This window comes from Pseudonaja textilis, chromosome 1, assembly GCF_049901715.1.
Source record: "Pseudonaja textilis isolate UNSWEBS1 chromosome 1, rPseTex1.2, whole genome shotgun sequence".
Lineage (NCBI taxonomy): Eukaryota > Metazoa > Chordata > Lepidosauria > Squamata > Elapidae > Pseudonaja > Pseudonaja textilis.
The window spans coordinates 47,748,444-47,771,980 of record NC_141990.1 but is presented as its reverse complement, the minus strand read 5'-3'; the positions used below and the strand labels follow the sequence as shown (position 1 = coordinate 47,771,980).

At 37.2% G+C, this 23,537-nt stretch overlaps 1 long non-coding RNA gene across 1 annotated transcript; it reads right to left on the bottom strand.

Moving 5' to 3' along the window:
• Positions 1-12,392: 12,392 nt before the first annotated feature.
• On the bottom strand, positions 12,393-18,886 carry LOC148127605 (uncharacterized). Its single transcript, XR_015740970.1, has 4 exons — positions 18,666-18,886; positions 16,314-16,442; positions 15,562-15,715; positions 12,393-13,473 (listed from the first exon to the last, which is right to left on the bottom strand). It is a non-coding gene; the product is annotated as an uncharacterized LOC148127605 (long non-coding RNA).
• Positions 18,887-23,537: the final 4,651 nt, after the last annotated feature.

The following is a 23,537-nucleotide window of genomic DNA, read 5'->3' as shown; positions in this document are numbered from 1 at the left end:
AGCAGAACTGGCAGCACACTCAGCCACCGAAATCCAAGGTCCTGCTTCCAAGCAAGGTGCAGTTTCAGTCCACTCCGAAGAGGTGGCCATAGAGGAGGACCCCAGCGATGCAGCCGACATCCACCGCCTCGCCCACGCCAGACACCCACAGGTAGGAGCCAAGCAGGAAAGCGTCAGTCCACCCAAGCACTTCACCCTGTGCCTATCCTGTGGTGGATCACACCTGAGGGCCACCTGCAAATTCAAGGGAGCTACGTGCAACATCTGCCACAAAAAGGGGCACATCGCTAGAGTCTGCCAGGCCGCTCACAGCTCGGCACAAAGGCACCCCTCCTTTTCACAGTCTGGACCCCAAAGGCAAGTATTGAACTGTCGCACTCACCACCATGCTAAGCACGCTTGCCATGCCATTAGTAAAATCTCTCTCTCCGTTTTGTTAGAAGGTAGACCTTGTCGCATGGAGGTTGACATGGGGTCAGCGCTCTCAATTATCTCTTGGAGCACCCTCAAGAGACTACAGCCCAGTCTATTCAGGAACCGGCTCCAGAAGTGCCAGTTTAGCCTGAAGGACTACCAGGGGAAGGACATTCCTGTAATCGGCAGAGGCAAGTTTTCTGTTAATTTTAAAACTTTCAAAGGCCACCTACCTCTAGTGGTAGTTAACGGAAACCTCCCCACACTCTTGGGGCTTGATTGGTTTCCCCATCTCGGCCTAGGGTTGACAGGAGTCCATGCTGTCTCAACCTCAGACACTGACTCCTTATTCGCTGACTACTCAGACGTATTCAGCAATGAATTGGGGTGTTATAACGGTACCCCTATATCTTCTCAGTCGACCCCCAAGCAGTCCCGATCAGGCTAAAACCTCGTAGAGTTCCATTCGCTATTTGGCCTAAATTAGATGCGGAACTGGATAAATTATTAAAACAAGGGGTCATTGAGCCAACAGATTTCGCCAAATGGGAGACGCCCATTGTCACACCCCTCAAAAAAGACGGTAGCCTGAGAATTTGCTCGGACTACAAAACCACAATTAATAAATTTTTACAAGTTAGCGCTTACCCAGTGCCCGTCATTCAGCATTTATTACACACTTTTGCATATAAATTTTATTGAATTTACAATTAAAAAAATAACATAACAACATTACATAAGAAACAGAGAGAGAAAAAGAAGAAAGAAAGAAGAGAAAGAGAGAGGAAGAAAAAAAAAAACGCTCGGTCTTGCGACCGAAAAAGGAGAAAAAGGAGTATAAAAGAGAGAAAAAAACAAACAAACAAAAAAAAAAGAAACGGAAGAAAAAAGAAAATACGTTAAAACCAGACAAATATTCTTTTTGACAGTCTACAAGATCCAATTCTCCAATTCTTCTCTTACTTTAAATATACACATCTTATCGCTATTTATGGATATTTATGCTTATTTATGCTCATTGAACAGTTTATCTCTGATATAACCAATTATACCATGCATTCCAATTATTATCAAATGCTGAAGACTCTTTATTTTTAAGAGCTATGGTTAAATTGTCCATTTCTGCGCAGTCACATATTTTCTGAATGACCAATTGATCTGTAGGTAAACGGGATGATTTCCAGCACTGAGCAAATGCTAATCTGGCCGCAGTTAGAATATGAATTATTATATATTTCGTCTTTTTAGGAAAATGTTTATCAGAAATCCCTAGTAGGAAGAACCCTGGTTTATATTCAATTTGATCTTTGGTTATCTCCTCCAGCCATTTTCTAATTTTTTGCCAGTATTTCTGGGCTTCTTTACAGGTCCACCACATATGAAAGTAGGTTCCCTCTATGTTTTTACATTTCCAACATTTTGGACTAGAGTTTGGGTTCATTTTCGCTAACCTCGAAGGGGTAAGTGCCATCTATATAACATTTTATACATATTTTCTTTGTAGCCGCAGATTTCGTAATCTTAATGATTCTATTCCAGATCTTTTCCCATTCTGTTAATGTAATGCTTCTTCCAATATTCCTACTCCACATTATCATGTTCCCTTTCACTATCTCTTGCTCTAATTCTACCTCCAATAAATATTTATAAAATTTAGAGATATTCTTTTTATTTGATCCTAATAAGATTTTATCTAAGTGTTGTAATTTGCTATAGATTCCAAACTCTTTGATATCTTGTTTGTATCTACTATGGATTTGTATATATAACCACTGATCAATTTTAAATCCCTGTTCCTGTAAGTCCTGTCGAGTTCTTAATTTTCCTAAAGGATCTAATAAATCTTTATATTTAGTCGTTTTTGTTATATCCAAATTGTTGGGATGAACCATTGCCTCCATTGTTGAAAGCCAAATCGAATTTTTAAATAATGTTTTTTACATATTTTTTTCCAATTAGTTAATAGTGAATCTCTAATAAGATGTCTATGAAAGTACGCCTGTTTAGTTTTCCCCACATCCCATAGAAATGCGTGCCATCCTCTCTGAAGGTCGTGCCCTTCCAAGGCTAGAGTTCTTTTATTCCGTAAATTGACCCAGTCTTTTAACCATAGTAAGTTGGCTGCCCAATAATATAATTCCCAGTTTGAAGCGCTAGCCCACCTCTACTTTTTGCATCTTGTAAGGCCTTAATACTGATTCTAGCTTTTTCCCTTGCCAAATAAATTTAAGAGTTACCTTATTTATATCATCAAAAAAATTTTTGATAATTTTATTGGGATTGTCTGGAATAAGTAAAGGAGTTTTGGTAAAATGTTCATTTTGATTGTGGCAATCCTGCCCAGTAAAGAAAGCTGCAACTTATTCCAAGATTCTAGATCTTTCTTAATTTGCTGTAACAGTTTATCATAATTATTCTCTTTGAGTGATTTACTATGTGGTGTTAACCATATGCCTAAATATTTGACCTTTTTTGTTGCCTGTATCCCCATGGTTTTTTCTAATTCTTTCCTCTGGTTCTCTGTTAGATTTTTAGTCAGTAATTTCGTCTTATTTCTGTTGATCTTTAATCCTGCTACTGAACCATATTGTTCTAGTTCTTTTATTAGATTATGTCCTTTTTCCATGGGATCCTCTAGGAAGAAAACCATATCGTCTGCAAACGCCTGTAATTTATATTCCTCTGCCTTGACCCTAACCCCTTGGATTTCAGGATTTTGTCTTATCCGCGTTAACAATGATTCTAAAGCAAATATAAATAAGAGGGGTAAGAGAGGGCAACCCTGTCTAACGCCCTTTTCAATGCTTAGTGGGCCTGTTTGTTCACCATTAATTAGTATATTGGCTTGTTGGGTATTGTAAATTGTTGTGATAATATTCTCGAATTTAGTGCCCAGATTCATGTTATAGATTTTTTGTATTAAAAAGTGCCAATGTAAGTTATCGAATGCTTTCTCCACATCTAGAAACAAGAGTGTAAATTGTTTCTCTGGATGAGCTTCATAATATTCTAAGACGTCAATAACGGTTCTTAAATTGTTTTTAATTTGGCGGAATGGAAGGAAACCATTTTGGTCTTCATGAATGTATAAATTTAAAACTTGTTTTACTCTATTCGCAATAATTGAGGTAAATAATTTATAATCGGCGTTTAAAAGTGAGATTGGTCTATAATTGTTGATATATCTGGCATCCACATCCTCCTTCGAATTAACGCAATCAACGCCTCCCTCCATGAGTCTGGCATTTTGGCAGCGAAAGTACTTCGTTAAACACTTCCAGCATCAGAGGCCCTACTAAATCTATTGTGGCTTTATACAATTCTACTGGAATCCCATCTGGACCAGGGGATTTATTATTACATTGATTTTCCATTGCAGATTTTAACTCAGACCATGTAATATCCTTATTTAGTAATTCTTTGTCTCCTTCCCTATTGTTTTATCATTCGTATTCTCCAGATAAGTTCTTATTTTATCCTCATTGATTTCTTCTTTTTATATAATCTTTGGAAATAGTTTAATATAATATCCTTTTTCTTCTCAATCTCATGTTGTGGGATGCCTTTCTCGTCTATTAATTGGTGTATCAATCTCTTTTCTTCTTCTTTTTTAAGTTTATAAGATAGCCATCTTCCTGGTTTATTGGCGTGTTCAAAATAATTTTGTTTGGACCTTCTCAAGCTAACTTCTATTTTATCTTGTTCAATTAAATTCTGCATTTATTACACACTTTTGAACCTGGCAGCATTTTTGCCAAATTGGACATGTCTCAAGCGTATCAACAGTTCCCTGTTGACAACCAAACAGCGGAACTCCAGACCATTGTCACCCACAGGGTGCTTTCCGGTGCAAGCGTCTCCAATTTGGCGTAAGTGTTGCCCCAGGCATTTTTCAATCCCTCATGGAGCGGATTTTGCAGGGCCTCCCTGGTGTAGTACCCTACTTCGATGACATCTTAGTCTCAGCCAGGGACAGACCCCAACTCTTCCAGAGAGTTCGAGCAGTGTTAGAGAGGTTCAGACAGCATGGCCTCAAGTTAAAAAGAGAAAAATGTGCCATTGCCACTAGACAGGTGGACTTTTTGGGTTATAAAATTGACGCCTCAGGCATTCACCCCCTGGAGTCCAAGGTTAAGGCAATTCACGAGGCACCCATGCCAACCTCCAAAGCGGAACTGCAAGCCTTCCTGGGGCTATTGAATTTTTACGCGTCGTTCCTGCCCCATAAAGCATCTGTAGCGGAACCCCTACACAGACTTTTGGATAAAAAATCGCCTTGGCATTGGGGACACAAGAAAGACTCCGCCTTTCGCGCAGTCAAATCACTACTCACGTCAGAGGCGGTCCTTATTCAGTTTGACCCCAACCTTCCATTAGTGTTAGCAGCGGACGCATCCCCTTTTGGAATTGGGGCAGTGTTAAGCCACAGGCTCACCAATGGCTCCGAAGCCCCCATCACTTTTTTTTCCAGGACGCTCTCTGCAACGGAGCGCAATTATAGCCAAATCGATAAGGAAGCTTTAGCAGCTGTCGCAGCTGTGAAGAAATTCCATGAATTTCTTTTTGGCCACTTTTTCGAGCTGGTCACGGATCATAAGCCTCTCCTGGGTCTACTAGCTGGTGACAAACAGACCCCTCAAGTCCTGTCTCCTAGAATGACAAGGTGGACTCTTTTCCTAGCGGCATACTCGTATAGACTCACACACCGCCCAGGTAAAAGACTGTCCCACGCAGATGCCCTCAGCTGCTGCCCCCTGCCTGCTCCAGCTGAGGATCCTGCACCGGTCCATGCTATCTTTGAGGTCACCCAATTGGACCTTCCCATCACTGCCCTTGACATTGCTGCCAAAACCAAGGCAGACAAAACAATCGCCCAGGTACTGGACTGGGTGAGGAGGGGGTGGCCGGGCGGTGATGTTGAAGCGAAATTCACGCCTTTCAAGACCCGCCTACAGGAATTATCCAGTTTGCAGGGCTGTTTGCTGTGGGGCACACGAGTGGTCATCCCGACCTCACTGCGTACCCGAGTTCTGGAGGCGTTGCACGAAGGACACCCTGGCATCGTCAGAATGAAGGCATTAGCACGCAGCTACGTATGGTGGCCGGGACTCGATGAAGACATCAGCAGATGGGTAAGCTCCTGCCATCCCTTCCAGGAATCCCGTCCATCCCCTCCAATTGCCACCCCCACTAAGTGGGAAAGCGCCAGCACACCGTGGTCCAGGATTCACATCGACCTAGCAGGCCCGATGCACGGCAAAATGTTCCTGGTGATCGTGGACTCTTACTCTAAGTGGATTGACGTGGCACATCTATCCACAACCACCACGCAAGCGATTACCAAGGTATTGACTCGCCTGTTTGTAACACACGGGCTACCAGACTCTATAGTTTCCGACAATGGCCCCCAGTTCGCATCGGCAGAGTTCAGCCGTTTCGCTGCCAACCTGGGCATCCGCCACATCTTCACGGCTCCCTTTCATCCTGCCAGTAACGGCCTGGCAGAAAGAGCCGTTAGGACCACTAAAGAGGCTCTAGCTAGGTTCAGTAAGGAAGACTGGCACCACAAACTCTCCCGTTTCTTGATGAGCCAGCACTCAACCCCGTGCACAGTCACTAATAAGTCCCCGGCTGAGCTCCTGATGGGTAGACGCCTGCGGACTGTATTGGACAGGCTTCACCCACATTACTGCCCTGACTCTCCCCTCGCTTCCACATCGGGGGTTAGGCATTTTGTCTTACAGGAACCCGTGTTTGCGAGGAACTTCGCTGGTGACCCCCTGTGGATCCCGGGCGAGATCGTGGCCATCACCGGACCCAGGTCGTATCGAGTCAGACTGGAGGGCGGCCGAGTCTGGAGAAGGCACGTGGACCAGCTGCGGAAGCGCCACGACACCCTCGTTAGCGGTGACTCAGGGTTACAGACCGGAACGAGTCCACAGCATCAACCCCACATCAGCACCAACTCCGGTGACCTGCTTACACCAGCAGCCGAGCCAGGGAACCCGAACACGGACCACGACCTCCAGATGGCCGACCAGTCCGAACCAGTCAACGGGAACACGTCTCCAGAGACCAACCCTTCGAGTCCCGAGACAGCCCTGACCGAGGGGCGCGTTAGTGACTCCCTACCGATCCAACCCTCCATTGCAGACTCTGAACTGATAGACAATTCACCAGAGCTGCGCCATTCTGGGCGCCAGCACAAGCCTCCAGCGTACCTCAAAGACTATGCGTGTTCGCATCTGGGGGGAAGGGGTGTTATGTCCCTGGAACTTGAAGAAGTTCCCTCTCAGGTCCGTTCGCGCTGCGGGGGCGGTTGCCCTCTCTCTCATTGGTTGGTTCTCCCCAGCAGCCAGCTATAAAAGCAGGCTGCGGGGTCCAACCAGTTGCTGATCACTGCGAGCCAGTTCCAGGCTTGGCAAGCACGTTCAGTCCTTTATTATTCTAATAAAGTATTGTTGCATCCATGCCCTGGTTCAGCCTCTCATTGCCCAAACATAACAATAAGTAGTTTTGATTTTCCCTGTTCATACTTATTATTACAATAGGGATCTCTTACTAACATGTTTCATGTTTCATTCAGGAAGACAAGAGGACCAAGTGTTTCATTTCTTCTCTTGTCATGTTGGTTGTTCAAAAGTCCTGAAAAAAATGTCTGCACAGTTTACCAGCTCATTGTATTTATTATCTCTCCCCCATGCCAAAATTGCAACATGGTTCTTTCTTCACTTTTAGCCAGTTCCTGTATTTGCCATTTTCTTGTGTCCATATATGCTGACAGGGATGTCACTATATTCATACACAGTTTTGTACTTCTAATTAATTCCCTTTCTTCTCTGGAAGGTAGTTTAGAAGCATAATTGTTCTATATGCCTTATACTGTAGTATCCTGATATTTCCTAGGTACTTTACATTCCCCTGTCTTATTTCATTGTACTTGCTTTTGTATTTTGGGTTATCTACTTCTACCATTTTCCCAACTTTTCTGTGAAAAGAAAAAAATTATATTCGTACCTCATTTGTTCGTTAAAACTGCTTTTGCAAAGCTAGCTGCTCCCTTATAACTGGAAAACATAATTCATACGTATAATAAGAGAATGCATAAAAACATCCTATGTTTTTCAAATTTACAAAAAGTTCCATTGCCAGGAAGAAAAAATGTTGGAAATCATGATACAAAGGAAACTAACAGGCATTGTAGCAATGATGCCAGTAGGTTTTCTTAAGATCTCAAGCCAACCACAGAACAGGGTAGTACTAATCCATGATGCCAGGGCAAGTTATTTCAAAACATTTTAGAAATATATTTGTTAGATTCACTAATCCTGTAATAGCCAAGAGCTTCATTGGTCAAATGGTTGAGCTATTAATGGATGAGTCAAATAGCAGTAACATCATAAAGCAAATTGCCTGCTCTATCGAAGGATGTCAGATAATAGGTATAATACACTAGCATTTTCTTCTCCCTACCAACTTACAGCAGGGTGTAAAGAAGCTGGATCTCCAACTTTCTCTCTTCACTATAATTTTATGGACTGTAAAGCTTTATTTTGCATGATTGGATGTTTAGATTAGAAATTTTTCTGCCTGTGGAAGCTGGCTTGCTGGAAGAGAGCTATTCTGTTCCCAATAACAGATTAATGTTCTGTTCCGCATATTAATTATAAAGAGAAATTTATTGCAGCATGCAAATCGTACATTAAACAAGATCTACGTTTATGCTCAATCTTTTCCAGCCTTCTAAAGGAAGCTTAGCCCCTTCACAGTTATACAACGATTTAAGTTTAAACTAAAGGACAAAAGTCTGTTCCAAACAGAGAAATAAACAAGTTTATTCCAAAACAGTAGTTTTACTAAAAAAAAAAAATCTAGGTATGGAATACAGCAGAATCCAGCTGAAAATTAATCCATGTAGAAGATAAAATAAAACCAAAACAGAAATTTAAACTACACTTAAAAATAAAATAAAGGAAAAAGAAAGTATCTTTGCTTTTATTGTTGCATACACTGTTTTATTCTTGGTTTATAAACCACAGAGAGAAATTTGTTTTAAGATGGGTGGCTATACAAATGTTTTAAGGAAACAAACAAACTTATGTTCCACAGAAACAAAATCCCCCTGTATATCAATTCTTACAAGGAAAAAATAATACCCCAACCCCCCCAAAAAGAAAGCAGAGTTATGCACATTTTGTGGAAAAATAACAATGAAAATTAAAACCATTGCAACTTTACCGTGAGCAAATCTCAACACAATTCTTTTCAGTTGTTTTCCAGAGGTGAGAAAGAGCTTTTTTAGCACAAGAAGTTATAAGATTAAAAACAAAACAAAACGAAATGAAAAAGAGTGTTTACATTCAGGTAGACCTGAATAAAGAAAAACGGAAGCTTCTATCCTCAATATTTTTTATTTGTGCTTTCATAATATGAATGAAATAAATTAACTATTTTATTTTCTATTAATTTTATCACTACATGTTTGCCACTGAGGATACAAACAATAGATCAATAAATTTGTCTTCTGCCATATTTCTATATAAGCATGGAATGGAGTATCACTGGTTATTTGAGGGGATAACTTTTATTAGAACCTGGTTGGAGAATGTGGCCTTCCTGATCTTACTTGACCTTATATCAGGGTTTGCTATCAACTTCATGCATATTTCGGTCATGACTTTGGCTTGGCTACTAAGTACATGCAGGACTATGTTCTCCATGTAGATCTGAGCTGTCTACTATATTCAACTGATTGTAGAGCTGTGTGCTGCACATCTCTAAATATGCTATTTATCATCTTGTTTGGTATCTGTGATTACAGGCTTGCTTTTTAATAATATATTACTGCAGAGAAAGCCAAACAGCTGGAAGAATTCCAAAACAAAATATTGCTTCTTTTTGAATAATAGAATTTTAGATGGGAGACTAGGAGAGAAAACTTAATTTTGGCTAATATCTTCCCCATACTTTGTATCTGTATACTTTGCGTGCTGAAATGTTATGCTTTTGGCTAGAGGACATGTAAGCAACAAAACAACTAGGAGAACAAGTCTCCAGCAAAAATTGAGAGAAGATCAAAGTTCAGTAGGTATACCTATAGTGCTAGTTACACATTGAAATTCCAAAAATGCAGAAGGCTGAAGTCCTGCATCTAAGAAATGATACACTTGGGACCTGCTTGGTTAGATTTCTTCTATAAGGTGGGTATACTGAGAAATAACTTCTGGCATTCTGTGCAGCCTATATTTTTGAAAAACTTGAGAACTGAATTCCTTAAGGGCAGAAAATGCATGAGAACATCTAACTGTTCAGAAAATTCATACCACTAGACCTTGTGTTGTTCTATAAAACCTAATTCTGCACTTTAAAAATATATGGCGAGAGAGAAGCAATAGACATCAAGGTAGATACTTAATTCTACAGCAAATATAAGCAGATATTAACATGCTACAATAAAAAAAGGCCAAGCTAACATTTATACTTCTTTAGCCAGAAATGATACACACAGTTGGAAAAAACCCTAGACCCAATATCATATTTTGACCAATTGATTTAGTGATCAGATGTATAACATCATAGTTGGGGGACAATTACAATTTCAAATTTAAAACGGTATGTTTATTGGACAAACAATACCTAAGCTGCACTGCAGTAACAATTTAAATTTCCTCTTTTCACAATACTCACCTAAGATAATGAATCTACCAAACCTCTCAGGCTCCCACCATTTCATAAATGTTTACATACAGAACTTTGTTTCTAAAGGTGCACAGAAAATATCTTTAAAATAAGTGCTATTCTTTGGAAATCACATAGGGATCTCTAGTGCAGGTTAGGCATGATGATACTTCTGTGCAGGATTTTGCCACGATGAGCCTCATAATTCTATTTAATATTTTTAAAAAATACTTCTTAATCTAATTAGAAACCTGGATTCAGTGATCTGTTTGATGAGGTCTATAAAAGTGCCAGACTGAATTTTCTCCCATTATTGTTAACCCCAGGTTTTGTACTAGCATATCACAGATTTCAGAAACATCTCAGATAACTTGAGCTTGTCAAAGAAGGCAATCCAACATGAAAATGGAGAAGTTCAGAGCACCAGTTCAGTATGTATTAATTTTTCTGATCCATTATTGTCTTTAGCAGCAATTGGGATGAGCGGTCTATGTATTATTGTAATGTAAACTTTTTAAATTTTGTAAGGTACTCAGAGTCATTGTGTGTAAGTTGGGCAGCCATATAAATATGTTTAATAAGTAAGTCAGTCAGTCAGTCAGTCAGTTAGTTTCTGGCAGCATTACATCACCAAACATATTTCACATTTTTATACAAAACCTAGATGTTGCTAATATCACAGGGTTTTTTCCTCCCAAAATGGAGTCTTTCAGGACTTATGGCTTTTATATGGAATATGTCTTCAAGTAATTATGTGATATTGCCTCCCTGAATAAATTTATGCGATATTATCTGGATTGGACTTCTGGAAAGGAGGGTTTTTGTTTAGTTGGTGGGCTTAGCAAAACATCTAAAGTACTATGTTTCTAGGCCTAAAGACAATGAGAAGTGAAGGAAGGGTTTTGTGTTGTTTCATGGATGATTCGAGAGAGAACAGAAAGATTGAACACAAGAGCTTCAGCTAGAAAAGTTCGTGGAGGAGGAATCTCCCACCAAATAAACTCCCACCACATTTTAGATTAACATCATTGAGGTAAAGTGTTAAATGCTGAGGCCTATTGTTTCATTCCCTTCTAACCTGTAGAGTAATAGACAGAGATCCTAAACTAGCCTTCCCAGCCTCACACCTTCCAGTTCTATTTATTGTGAGGGTGCATGAGACAGTATGAGTATGAGTGTGGGTATGAAGGAAGAATATTACTACTTTAATTTTAATCTATCTTTCCTTTTTTTTCTTCTGTCATTATCAAATGATTGGGAAGGGAAAGAAATTATCCCCACAGAATCCACTCTCTGCTCTCTGGGGACTTAGGGGTAGGCTGTTTAAAGTGAATCAGACAAGGGCTGGAGGGCCTATCTGAATACACTTTGGGGACCCATTTCCTTGAACCCAGTACCAGAAAGCCCCGAACTCAATAAAGCTTGCCCATCTTGCCTGCAAAACATGCTAAAGATCATGCAGAATTACTTTTCAAATATTTTCAATGTGCCATAGGCAGTGTTTTTTTTCTCAGGAAAAAAAAAAAGATCAAACAATTCCTCCCATCCTCTTTTTTCACTCTGAAAACAACAGCAGCAGCCACAGGAGAATTCTTACACTGATGGCCTAGTTGCTATTTTTATCTCCTGAAAAAAAAAAAAAAAAATTAACAAAAGACCTCATTCAAATTCCAACCAAGCATATTGCAGGCTTTACTAGTGTATATAATGACCAGACAGTGGACAACAAAGAAGTGGGTCTAAAAAATAGTGGGGTAATCGGACTTCCGGTTTGAGCTTCTTCAGTGACAGACCAAAACCTCGTCTCTGCGAGGCTTTGATCCGTGCTCGCCGCTGGAGCGCCCAGAGCCGACTGGTTTTGGGGCTAAGCTACCCCATAGAGGTGGTGAAGAGGGGGGAGAAAGCCAGCAGACTGCCAGACACATAAAGGTGTCATACTCCAATTAGTAACTACAGGAGAAAATTTGTTTAATGAGAAAAGATAATATGAAATTGAAACAGAACAGACAAAAGTATAAATATAATGATTTGAATTGAGATGAGATAATCAAAATAAAATTGAAAAAATTAAAAGAGGGGAAAAACTATATAGAAAATGTAAAATAGTATGAGATATGGAATAGAATACAAAAAGGAGCATGAAATTGAGTTTTGCGTCTGTATAAAGAAGTTCAACCCGGGACCATGCTATTTTCAAAAAAGATGTTTTACTTGTATTTTGTGTGTGAAAACCCAAATAAAACTTTATTAAAAAAATTAGTGGGGTAATCAATCAAAATTAATCTCTGTTATTGCCATGGGTTTCACTATTAAATACTTTTCCAAATTAAAAAGAAGTTTGTAAATCGTCTTCATCTTGTCCTAAGATTGAAAATATATTGCAATGTTTTCTGCTAGAAGGGATTTTGCATGTAGTTTGACCTGATCACATTGATGATGGTGATGATTGAGCTGCAGGCAGAAAAGGTGATTTTTATATGATGTGTTGCATGCCTGTATTTACCATCTGCATGTGCATTCTGACAAATGATAGAACTGACAAAGGCAATGGCTCCTGGGGGAATATGCAGCTGCTATGTAGATATTTTTTTAACCTTTTTATCAGCTTTGAAATCTAATTTCTCTTCTGTATCTGGATGGTAGCTTGCAGTGGAATGTGTAGCCTTCAACGTTGTGTATCTTCAGCCTTGAAAGGTGCTAAAAATTCTGAGTTACCTTGCATCCTCTGAAAATAGACAGTGAATTGTCAGTTACCAGTCATGTCTTCTGGGAAAATGAAACTGTTAAGGCATAATGATGTAAAGGTTCTTGCAGTTCAATCAAACCCTCAACAGCCATTTCAGAAAAGAAAGGTTTCCTCAAGACACAGGAATCTCAGAAGCTTAGAAATTTGGCATCTTATTCTGTAATCCTATTAAATGATGGTAATCTATTAAATATTTAATACATTTGCCTTAATTAACTATGTACTAAGTCTCATCTCTGCCTGGATACCTAATAACTTATCAATTTCTATTTCCAAAGCTGAACATTGTGGTAATATGATTGTGGTAATAGCCAGTCAGAAGAACCAAGTCATAAAGTCAAATTTCATCTATCTGACATGTTAGCCATTACTTTAATTGATTGATCAATACTTTATTGATTCCATATCATTCCATACCATTATAGCAGTTACTGAGTAAACAGATATTTGGCTGTCTACAATGATCGGTATTACTTGTCCTGGCAATACGCTGGCCCTAAAGGATATATTAGTGGTAGTCCATATATCTTTTGAGTGTTTCTTTAATAATATTGTTGATGTTTATGTGCTCTTAGCAACCACATAGATAAGCCTTCTTCAATATAATCCATCTCCTGTCTTCCAAAGGTGCACCACTGCAAATATAATTAATTTCATCCACCTTGTTACTAGTTCTATTTTGTTCCTCTTTCGTTCACCTTTCCCAGCAAACTAAATTTCTCAAGGGAGCTGAGTCTTCACATAATGTGTACAAAATATGATAATTTGAGTCTGGTCATTTTGCTTCAAGTGAGAACTCTGGTTTGTTTTATGATCCATTACTTTGCTTTCTTGGCTGTCTGCAGTCCTTCCAGGATCTTCCCCAACACTAAAGTTCAAATGGGTCAATATCACTTCTATTCTGTTTTTCAAATTAACTTTGACAATATTCCCCACACTTAGCCAATTTTAGGTGTCTTTATAATCATCACACATGCACATACAATGCACTGAACAATATCCTGAGAATTTGACTGATTTTTTTACTCCAGAATGTTCTTTTTGTTCCAGGCAATATTAACATATTAATTCAAATACTCCTGATCCAGAAAAATCCTAATTCTAATCCTACTCTGTCATTTTCATCTGGGGATTTACTATCCCAAGTTATCTTTAAATTCCACCTGGGATAGAAAATGTTCTCCAAATCATATTTTTACTTTTTTGAGGGGGCATTACTTTGGCACTATGTATTTGATGCAATTATTTTTTCCTTATTTGTCAAGCAGGTATTTATTTTTCTTTCTATCTATCTATCTATCTATCTATCTATCTATTATCCGTCTGTCGATTTATCTAACTATCAATCACCAGGAGCTCATCAAGATTAAGACCCCCCTACTATTTCATAATCAGAAACATTGATAGTAGTTTGTGGGAATTTCCTTACTTTGACAAGTAATGATTGATTTGTGCTTGGGAGCATCAACTTAGAGGCTGAACTGTTGATATAGGAGATACCAATGTCCTTATGTTATCACTCCAATCAGTAAAGAAAATCTGTTAAGTATTTGGATAACAACAATATAATTCTGTAGGATGACGTGTCATAAGACTTGCATTTTCAACTCTTTAGAGATTAGACATAGGGCACAGGTTATTCATGTCCTGGACATATGTTACCTTAAAGGTGATTTTGTTTCGTTCATGCACTGATAAATGTACATAATATTTAGTCACCCTGATGTTTGCATTTCATTATATTTTGTGTTGAGCGCAAAGAAAACATAAAACATATGGAGAAATCATGAGGATTCATTTACAATGAATGTAAAGCAAATAGCAGGAGAGCAGGACCAGTGACTTTCAAGGAAGTCCTTTTCCTGAATCACCAACTGTTCTAGGTGGGGGATGAAAATGTCATTTTCAGTCCCAGGTATGGAACAAACACTTCCTGCCAGTAAGCATGGCTGGATTTTGCCTCTGAGATCTAACTAAAGGGATTTTTATAGGGAGCAAGTCATTTCTGTAAAATGCTACCAATTTTTTCCAATCTGAATAGGGAGACGGATTTATTCACTCTCTGTGCAGTGCGCTCTGTTTTTAATAATCCAGAACGATATACTTGGAATTCATCCTTGTTATAGTTTTACTGAAAAGATTATCTTCAGCATAAGTTATTCAGACAATGCAGCTTTCCTTCTCTTTTCCTCCTCCTAAACTAAATAGTTACCGCTAGGAAAATATTAATTCTTCTAGTGAAAATGTATGGATATTAATAGTAGTTCCCTCTGAGATACAAATAGCAGGAGGTTTTAACAGTACTATTATTGGAGTACTGAACCTGACTTTCCCCACCACCAATGTTGATATAAAGGAGAATCAAGACACATCGAGGGCATTCAGGGCTATCTATACATTTAAAAGGGGGCAGAGCTTCAATTGTGTGATCATGGCCACCATTTTGATTTTTTTAACCTGTATCTCCTACCCCACTTATCCACATTAGCTGATAGCTGGATGCTATAAATTGAATCAATTTTTTACAATAACACAAAGGTCAAAAGAAATGCAGAATAAAGAGGAGAAAGAGAACAAAAGAAATATATCACAATGTTAATAATTGTAAGATTATTAAATGATAGTGATTTTCTGCTAGAATTGAGACATAAAACCAGTGTTCTTTTTAAATTTCTCATTATCTTACAATGCTTTGTTCTCTCAAATGTTGCATGTCTGCTTACCCTGTTCATTACCTGTGCCTTTTTTTTTTCAAAAGTTTGTTCTTCAAATTGCCATAATTCATCATGACATTTTGTAACGATCCATTTGCAGGCATAAGCTCCTCCCATTTTAAGATTTTCAGACAATGAAATAGTAATTTATTACTTTCTTGTGCTACATTTTTAAATAATAAGTACTGGTTTAATCACTGCTTTTATTTTCTTTTAAAATGCATTGGACATTTTTAAAAAATTTCCAGCAACATGTCAAATATGCAAATTCAGCAAGGAGACATAAAGAGAACATTGTTTCTTTAAAGGGTCTGCTAAATTCTGTTAGGAGTTGAACAGAATGTAGAAAAAACATTCCACTATGTAAAGAGTCCATCGGGCTTTAAGGAAAAGGCATTATATTTCATTCTTGATCCTAGTAGATACTAAAAGTACAGAGTTTTCTCTAAGAATAATATGGTTAAAGTCACTCTATGAAGTCTATTGGGTTCTTTTTCTTTTAAAATGAATCTGGTACATCAAGCTATTAAATAAGGCTACAAACTCAAGAAGATTATTAGGAAATTAGTTTCTCTGTGCATAAGATTACACTGGGCAATCTCAGGTCAACCCATTTTCTGTATTTTTTTTTCTCATTCTCTTGATTGCCTGGGCAGACAGCATGTAGAGGAAAGCAGAGGCTAGGCAGAAGTTACTTTTCCATATTGTCCCTTTGCTCAGGATGAAAAGAATGTGATAATTACTTTGCGGTTCTCACTTACCTTTCACTTTATCTGGGACCAAGTAGGAAGCCTTTCTTTTGTCTCCTCTAAGATGTGCCATAGTGCCTTTATATTACCTTATCACAGAATGCATGTTGTTCTTAATATGGACCTTGGACTCACTCACAACTGTAATATAAAAGGAATAAAATTAGTCATAGTGAAAAATCAAACATGTAACTGAATGCATAAGCAGGAACAAATGCTGTAGCAAAGATGAAAATGTAGCATGTGGATAATAGAAAGGAATACATGCAATCAAATGCATTACAGAGAATACAGCAAAGCAAGAACAATTCCATTAAATAATTATTCATTTTTCTGTTGGACAGTCATTAGGTTATATCATTACTGTTGAAGCCAGTTACCTGTTAAGATGGATTGGAGAAATCTGAAAAGCCTGCACATTTTCTTCAGGAAAGATGTGATGCTGCAGGTTTTTGAAGTTCATATTGTTAATTAATGTTATTTAATTTGGGGCGATTTGTAGACATCAAAATTGTCATATAGATTAGGTTAGTCATACAAACTATTTTTCTCTTGATTTGTAAATAGGGCAGCCACTAATTAATTTAATTCTGAAAGTGGCTCCCAAGAAAATAACACCATGCTGATTGCTTATATTTGAGAATATATTCTTTATTTTGGGGTATAGAATCATGACTCCACCAGGCATATCATGTTGACTGAAAATTTATTGGAACTACAGAGTACAGTTGTGATAATGAAACTCACCTACATGATGAAAAGAAGTGGAACAAGAAATTCAGATGTCAAGTTGAATACTTCTCCTAATCTTTCACCATCATGTATGGAATTTTATAAAGCAAATAGTTTATATTTTCTCCTGCCCTTTGGAACTTCTTGCCTCCACAGTGAGGTTGACTGCAACCCTCCTGACCTTAACAACTCTGCCAGGTGACTTGAGGCTCCAAGGGAGGGGATTCAGCTTGGAGGTGGTTGATAGATTAATAAGAGATCCCACTCCCCCCTTGCTCATCCTACTTCTTCCCTCCCCATCTTTTAGCTAAGGCTGTATATTGTATTTCTGTATTTCTGTAGTATTTTATTTATATAGTTTCACCTTTTTAATATTGCAAGACACCTAGAGTTACCCTGTGGAAAGATGGGTGGCCAATAAATTTAATTAATTAATAAATAAACATATGTAAAATGCCAGCTCTTTATCCCAAGAAATTTAAAATTAGCTGTTTAAGCACACAAATAGTAATAAAGCGAGGAGGATATGAATATGTTTGGAAATATGAACAAATATGTTTCTATGCATACAGATTCCATTATAGTTGGGAATGAGGTTAAATTCTTTTTAGCAAAAGTACTTCATGAAAACAGAAAATTATAAAAGATATAATCCTGAAGCACAGTAACATAAAACATTCATTTTTTTAAAAAAAAAGTGAATCGAGTCACTAGTTTTGATTCTGGAAATAGTTAGATGGGAGAAAGAAAATATTACAGATATGCAATAGTTGGTCACTAATTATTTTACTGCCTCTCAAAAAATCAGAAGATATTATACATGAGCAGGAGCTATAGGACAGAGACTCTAAATTTTCACTTATTGAATTTTTTTTAAAAAAATGCCAGATATGAATTTCACAATTTACTTCATAGAAAATGTTTTAAGAGTTCAGAAAATTCTGCTCAAAGAAATGAGATGTTTAAAGATATGAGATGGCACATTATCAGCAGTAACTGAAAAACAAATATATTTCAATACGTTTCCAGTGAAGACACTGTAAATAATAAGATGAGATTTCAGGAGTTAAATAAAAATACCAAAGACTTCATAATCCATTTAGACACAGTAGCCTTTGCATCGCTTTCATTTTTAGTAACCAAATATTGTTTAATAAATCATATTTAATAAATCTAAAGATTATATTAATATATTTTTGCAGCCTACAGTTGCTAAAGTCAAGGACACTAATTTAACTCACTTCTGCTTTTTCAAAAAAAGAGAACGTAGGTGTTACCTTATTTTGATTTAATCAAAGTTGCACTTATAAATTGAAGTTGTAGCTTGTTGAAGGTCTATTTAATTGAATAGCCTATGAAATCCATAAGATAACAATTTAAAAATACATCACTTATACATCACTTATCTCTATTTAAAAATCTGTGAAAATATCTGGATTAAACAATAGACGAACCTCCTTGAAAAAATATTTCTCATAACCGAGAAGTCCCTCATCTACATTATTATTTATATTTCTTCAGGAAAGTCTTCAAAATTATTATAGCTCCTGGACAACACAGTACTGCAAGAGACAACAGGAGATGACAGCTCCTGAATTATTTAAATAATTAATACAAACAGTGAAAAATTACCTTTTTATATTCTTCCTTCCAGTCATGACTTCTATGGTTTAATTTTAAACCATCTTCCCATAAAGGAGAATGTTTGTAATTCAGGGTTGAGATGAGGAATTCTTGGTGCTCTCTGAGCTTGGTTGCACTGATGATGTTACTGATAAAGAAGAATATTTGTAGCTCAGGGTTGACATGAGGGGTCCTTGGTGCTTTCTGAAGCTTGCTTGTTTTCTTGCAGGTGTTTGATTGCCCAAACTAAGTAACATCATCAGTGCTAGCACTGCCTGGACGTTACCTAGTTTGGGTGATGAAATATCTGCAAGAAAACAAGCAAGCCCAAACCATGGACCCCTCAGGGATTATATTACCTAGTTTGGGTATTGAAAGAAAACAGGGAACTCAGAGAGGACTCCTCAATCATCTTTCTATCAATCTTAGTAAATGCATCTTCTGTTCATGCAAGATTAAATGTCTGAAATGTCACTTATTTAAAAAATAGCAGTCTCACTTGATAAAATTATGGCATGGTATTTAGAATGCAGTATATTGCAGGCTAACTCTGCCCACCACCAGGAGATTGATCCTGAGTGGCTCAAGGTTGACTCAGCCTTCCGTCCTTCTGAGGTGAGTACAATGAGGACCCAGATTATTGGGCGCAATATGCTGACTCTGTAAACAGCTTAGAGAGAGCTGTTAAGTGCTATAAAGCAGTGTATAAGTCTAAGTGCTATTCCTATGATCTAAGTCAGGGGTCCCCAAATTTGGCAACTTGTGGACTTCAACTCCCAGAATTCCTCAGCCAGCATACCTGGTAGTTGAACTCCACAAGTCTTAAAGTTGCCAAGTTTGGAGACCTCTGATCTAAGTGGTATAAATTACCATCACAAATCTTCAACCCTTATAAAGAAAGGGTTGCATATTCATTGTTTTTCCTCTTCCTTGTTCTGGACTTGTAAATGAAACCACTTGATCTCCGTTTTGAATAAAAATAGATGAATTATTATATTTCTCAGATTAAAAATCCAGAAAAAATAATTTTTAAAAACCTACAAAGGTGTAGGTGCTTTAACATTAACTGGAATAAATCTAATTTATTTTCTTTATGGTTGGATGTTGCACCAGAATGGTTTGCACAGATGGGATTTCTGGGCTGTATTAATTATATTAAATATTTATGGATTTATTTTTCAAAAGATATTTCAACTTTTATCCCAATTATAAATTGTCCCAATTGGAACAATCTCCAAATCTCAGAATCCATTTTTTTCCTGTAAAAAAACAAAGGAACAGTTTAAAATGTCTGCAACAAAACAAGAACTGAAAACTTCCATTCTTTTTAACCATGTTTAAAGAATATTTTGTTTACAGTGATTTAAAATTGGAATTAATCTTTCAAAGATTGTGGGGTTCTTTTCTCTTTAATGGACTACATCTAGAATGTTTATAAAGGATGGACTAATAATTATTGTAAGTAATTTGATAGCACTTTCGCTCATATGTTATTATCATGATCTTCCTTACATGCTTCTGTAAATAAGAACATTATATAATATGTTGAAGAATTATTGACAAAACTCTGTATGTTGTATGGAATTATTGTATACTTTATATCAGTAACTATGACTATGAATGATCAGGATATGTTTTTTATTCTGGAGCAATAGCAAAAAGAATAAACCTAAAGAGATGAAAAAATACTGTAATTTCAGATATAAAGGATTGAATTATTACGTTTATCCCTTTGAGAAATTTTTTGAACAGTAATGGTCAACATTGAAGGTTTAGTTATCATTTTAAAGGCTTACAGAATCAAAATTACAACTTGGGATATAAAATACAATTACCAGGTTTTTGTTTGTTTACATTTTCTTGCATTTCCTTTTGTTCTTGTTTATTTTTTTGTATTATTTTATGTATGAGTGTTTGAATCCATACTTTCTTTTTGATATGGCCTAAAACAAAAGAAAGGAAAGGAAAAACAAAGTCTGATACAATACCTGAGCGAATGGAACTCACAATCTTTCTACCACTGGCATTCAGCTCTAACTTTGCAATATTGCTAGCCATAGTACTGAATCTCTGAATTAGTGCTGTCCAAGGTACTGAACCTATTTCGTTGTTCTGCACGTGTCAGACGCCTTGCATTTTCTTGATTGAACTGTTGATCTACTTCAATTATAAAATTAAAAAATAATCCTGCCTAGTAAGTTATAGAGGGAGATGAAGGTTTTGCTCACAGGAACAGCATTTTATTAATATTAGATTTGGGGAAATCGACTCCTGATTAGAGCCGTTACAGTTCATTCTCTCTCTCTCTCTCTCTCTCTCTCTCTCTCTCTCTCTCTCTCTCTCTCTCTCTCTCTCTCTCTCTCCCTCCCTCCCTCCCTCCCTCCCTCCCTCCCTCTCTATCTCTGTAAGGATATAATTATTTTCTTTAATGTAAAACTATCAATGCACGTTATGCATCAACATTTTTTCATATTGATGGTTGTGATTTGTAGGCCTTTAAAAAGTAATTATGATTCAGGAACTCTACACTATTTATAGAGATTATGAAGCCCTGCTAATTATATCTTGATTGAGATTACAAGGTTTACCAAAAGAGAAGTACAAACACAACAACATTCATTCTAGCTGATTCAAGGAATTTATTAGACATAATTAGATTTCTCAAACAAATTGGATAACATTTGCTTCAGCTAGATAAGATGACAAATAACTTGCCTAATTAATATCCTTAGAGGATTCTTAATATGGAATGATCAGATCATTGTACAGAAAGAAGGGGACTTTGTATGTCATCTATGTATAAGTTGGTTGTAAAATTCTGGAACATACAGCTATATTTATTGTTTATGCCATGAAAGTTAATTTCTTTCACCTTCAATGCAGCTGTGTACATTTAGAATTTGTTACCAAATTGCTGACATGAACACATTTATATATTTCTGTTCACTTCCAGAGCTGCTAACCACAGTAAGCATATTTGAAATTTCATGCATATTGGTGATTGTTTGTAAGTCAAAGTAAGGGGCATTGCATACTGTGTGAGCCTTCCCATTGGAAATAGATATGTTCAAAGGAGCAAAAGCCTTAGTAAAAATGATGAAAGTAGCATTTGGTCATGATAACACTAGCGCTGTCCCACTGAGAAGTAGGACACAAATCAGAACTTAACATTCTATAGCAGGGGTGTCAAACTCAAGGCCCAGGGGCTGGCCCTGGCCCGCAAGGTGCTTACATCTGGCCTGCAGGGCCTCCCTGGAAACATTGAGGAGCCGTGGTGCCTCTCAATGGACCTGAGAAAATGGAGCTCAGAAGCCTCATGTTTTCGCTGGCAGAGGGTTTTCAGGTGGCTGTTGCAGCCAAAAATGGAGCTCAAGAGCCTGTTTTCACTGGCAGAGCATTTGGACCACTACAGCTGCCCCCGACATGTGTAATGTTGAGCTGGCCATGTCCACCTGGCCATGCTCATCTCATCCCCCTGAGGTGAAATACAACACTGATGCAGTTGTCAATGAAATTGAGTTTGACACCCCTGTGCTATAATAAAAGAATCTGGCAGAGCTCAGGAAGGCCTTGTTTCTTATGCAAGACACCACTGTCTCCATTTTGAATAAACTTTAATAGTCTTTCTTTTGTAATAAAACAATCCCTTGAACCATTCTTTAACCATGCTTGATAAATCCAGAGTTCTTCACAGATAGATTCCATATTTTGATATATAATTTAATGTCATACTTCAGGTTTGAAGATGTAAACTTTTCTCAGCATTATACCAGCATTAAACTGACAAAGTTAATAATATTAACTAAAATAGGAAAATTATCGAAAAAGCTAAACTTCATATGTTAATGTCTTTCATTAATAAACTTTTCCATCATAATGAAGTTGCCACCTAGTCCTTTGAAATAGCTTGTAGAATGTCCAGTAAGCATGGAAAACAATGTTTTGATAATTAAAATTATTGTAATTTTAAAACACACATTTAGAATTCTTTAAAAGACTAGCCCATAATTTTATTTATAGAACATTCTAATTCAGAACACTGAGTTCCTGCAACTGGTTAGCATTACTCCTTAATTTACTTTTTCACTCTGCATTACAAAAAATAGTTTAGCTAGCATGAGGAGAGCATCTATTTTCTAGACAAATATTATCAGGACTTTTGCAAAGAAAATACAGAGACTCTGGCATACAACAATGACAAATTGCTATTGATTGCAAGCAAATCACAAACATCTGCAAACCTATCCTCAACCTTTTTCCATTGTTCAGCTTCCATTAACATTTCTGAATCAAACTGAGCAGTCAAAACATATTTTAACTGACTATATTGCCATTCACCAGTTTGAATCAATCCAAACTCTTCCTGCTACATGACAAAGTTTTCAAATAATTGGATAAGGATTAGCAATCAGCTAATCAGAAAAAAGGTTTACCTACCATTTACAAAGTTTGACTATCCCAAAGGGTCAACTTCCCAAGGAAGTAATGATCAAATTTAAGTTTTCTTCGCCAAATCATTGAAATATACTTTTTAGGCTTTCATGCTTGAAACACAACAGAATTTTGACTGAAACAGAAATCAGTAGTATAAAATAAGCCATAATATCTACTGTATATTACCTGAATAGAGGCAAAGCAGGGCAGCAATTGTACAAAACGCACAAGGAGAAACTTGATGTTTTGATACGGAAGAAGATAACCTATTATTTGAAAAATGATATAATTTTCCACCTGGGAACACTTCCACCACTTTAATGTTACACAGCGTAATACCTACTGGACTTTACATTAGCTTCAAGGAATGCACAAATAGGCATGGAACTGTCCAATTCAAATGACATAAAATTATAAAGCTGATTGAAAAACCTGAGCTTGTTGGAA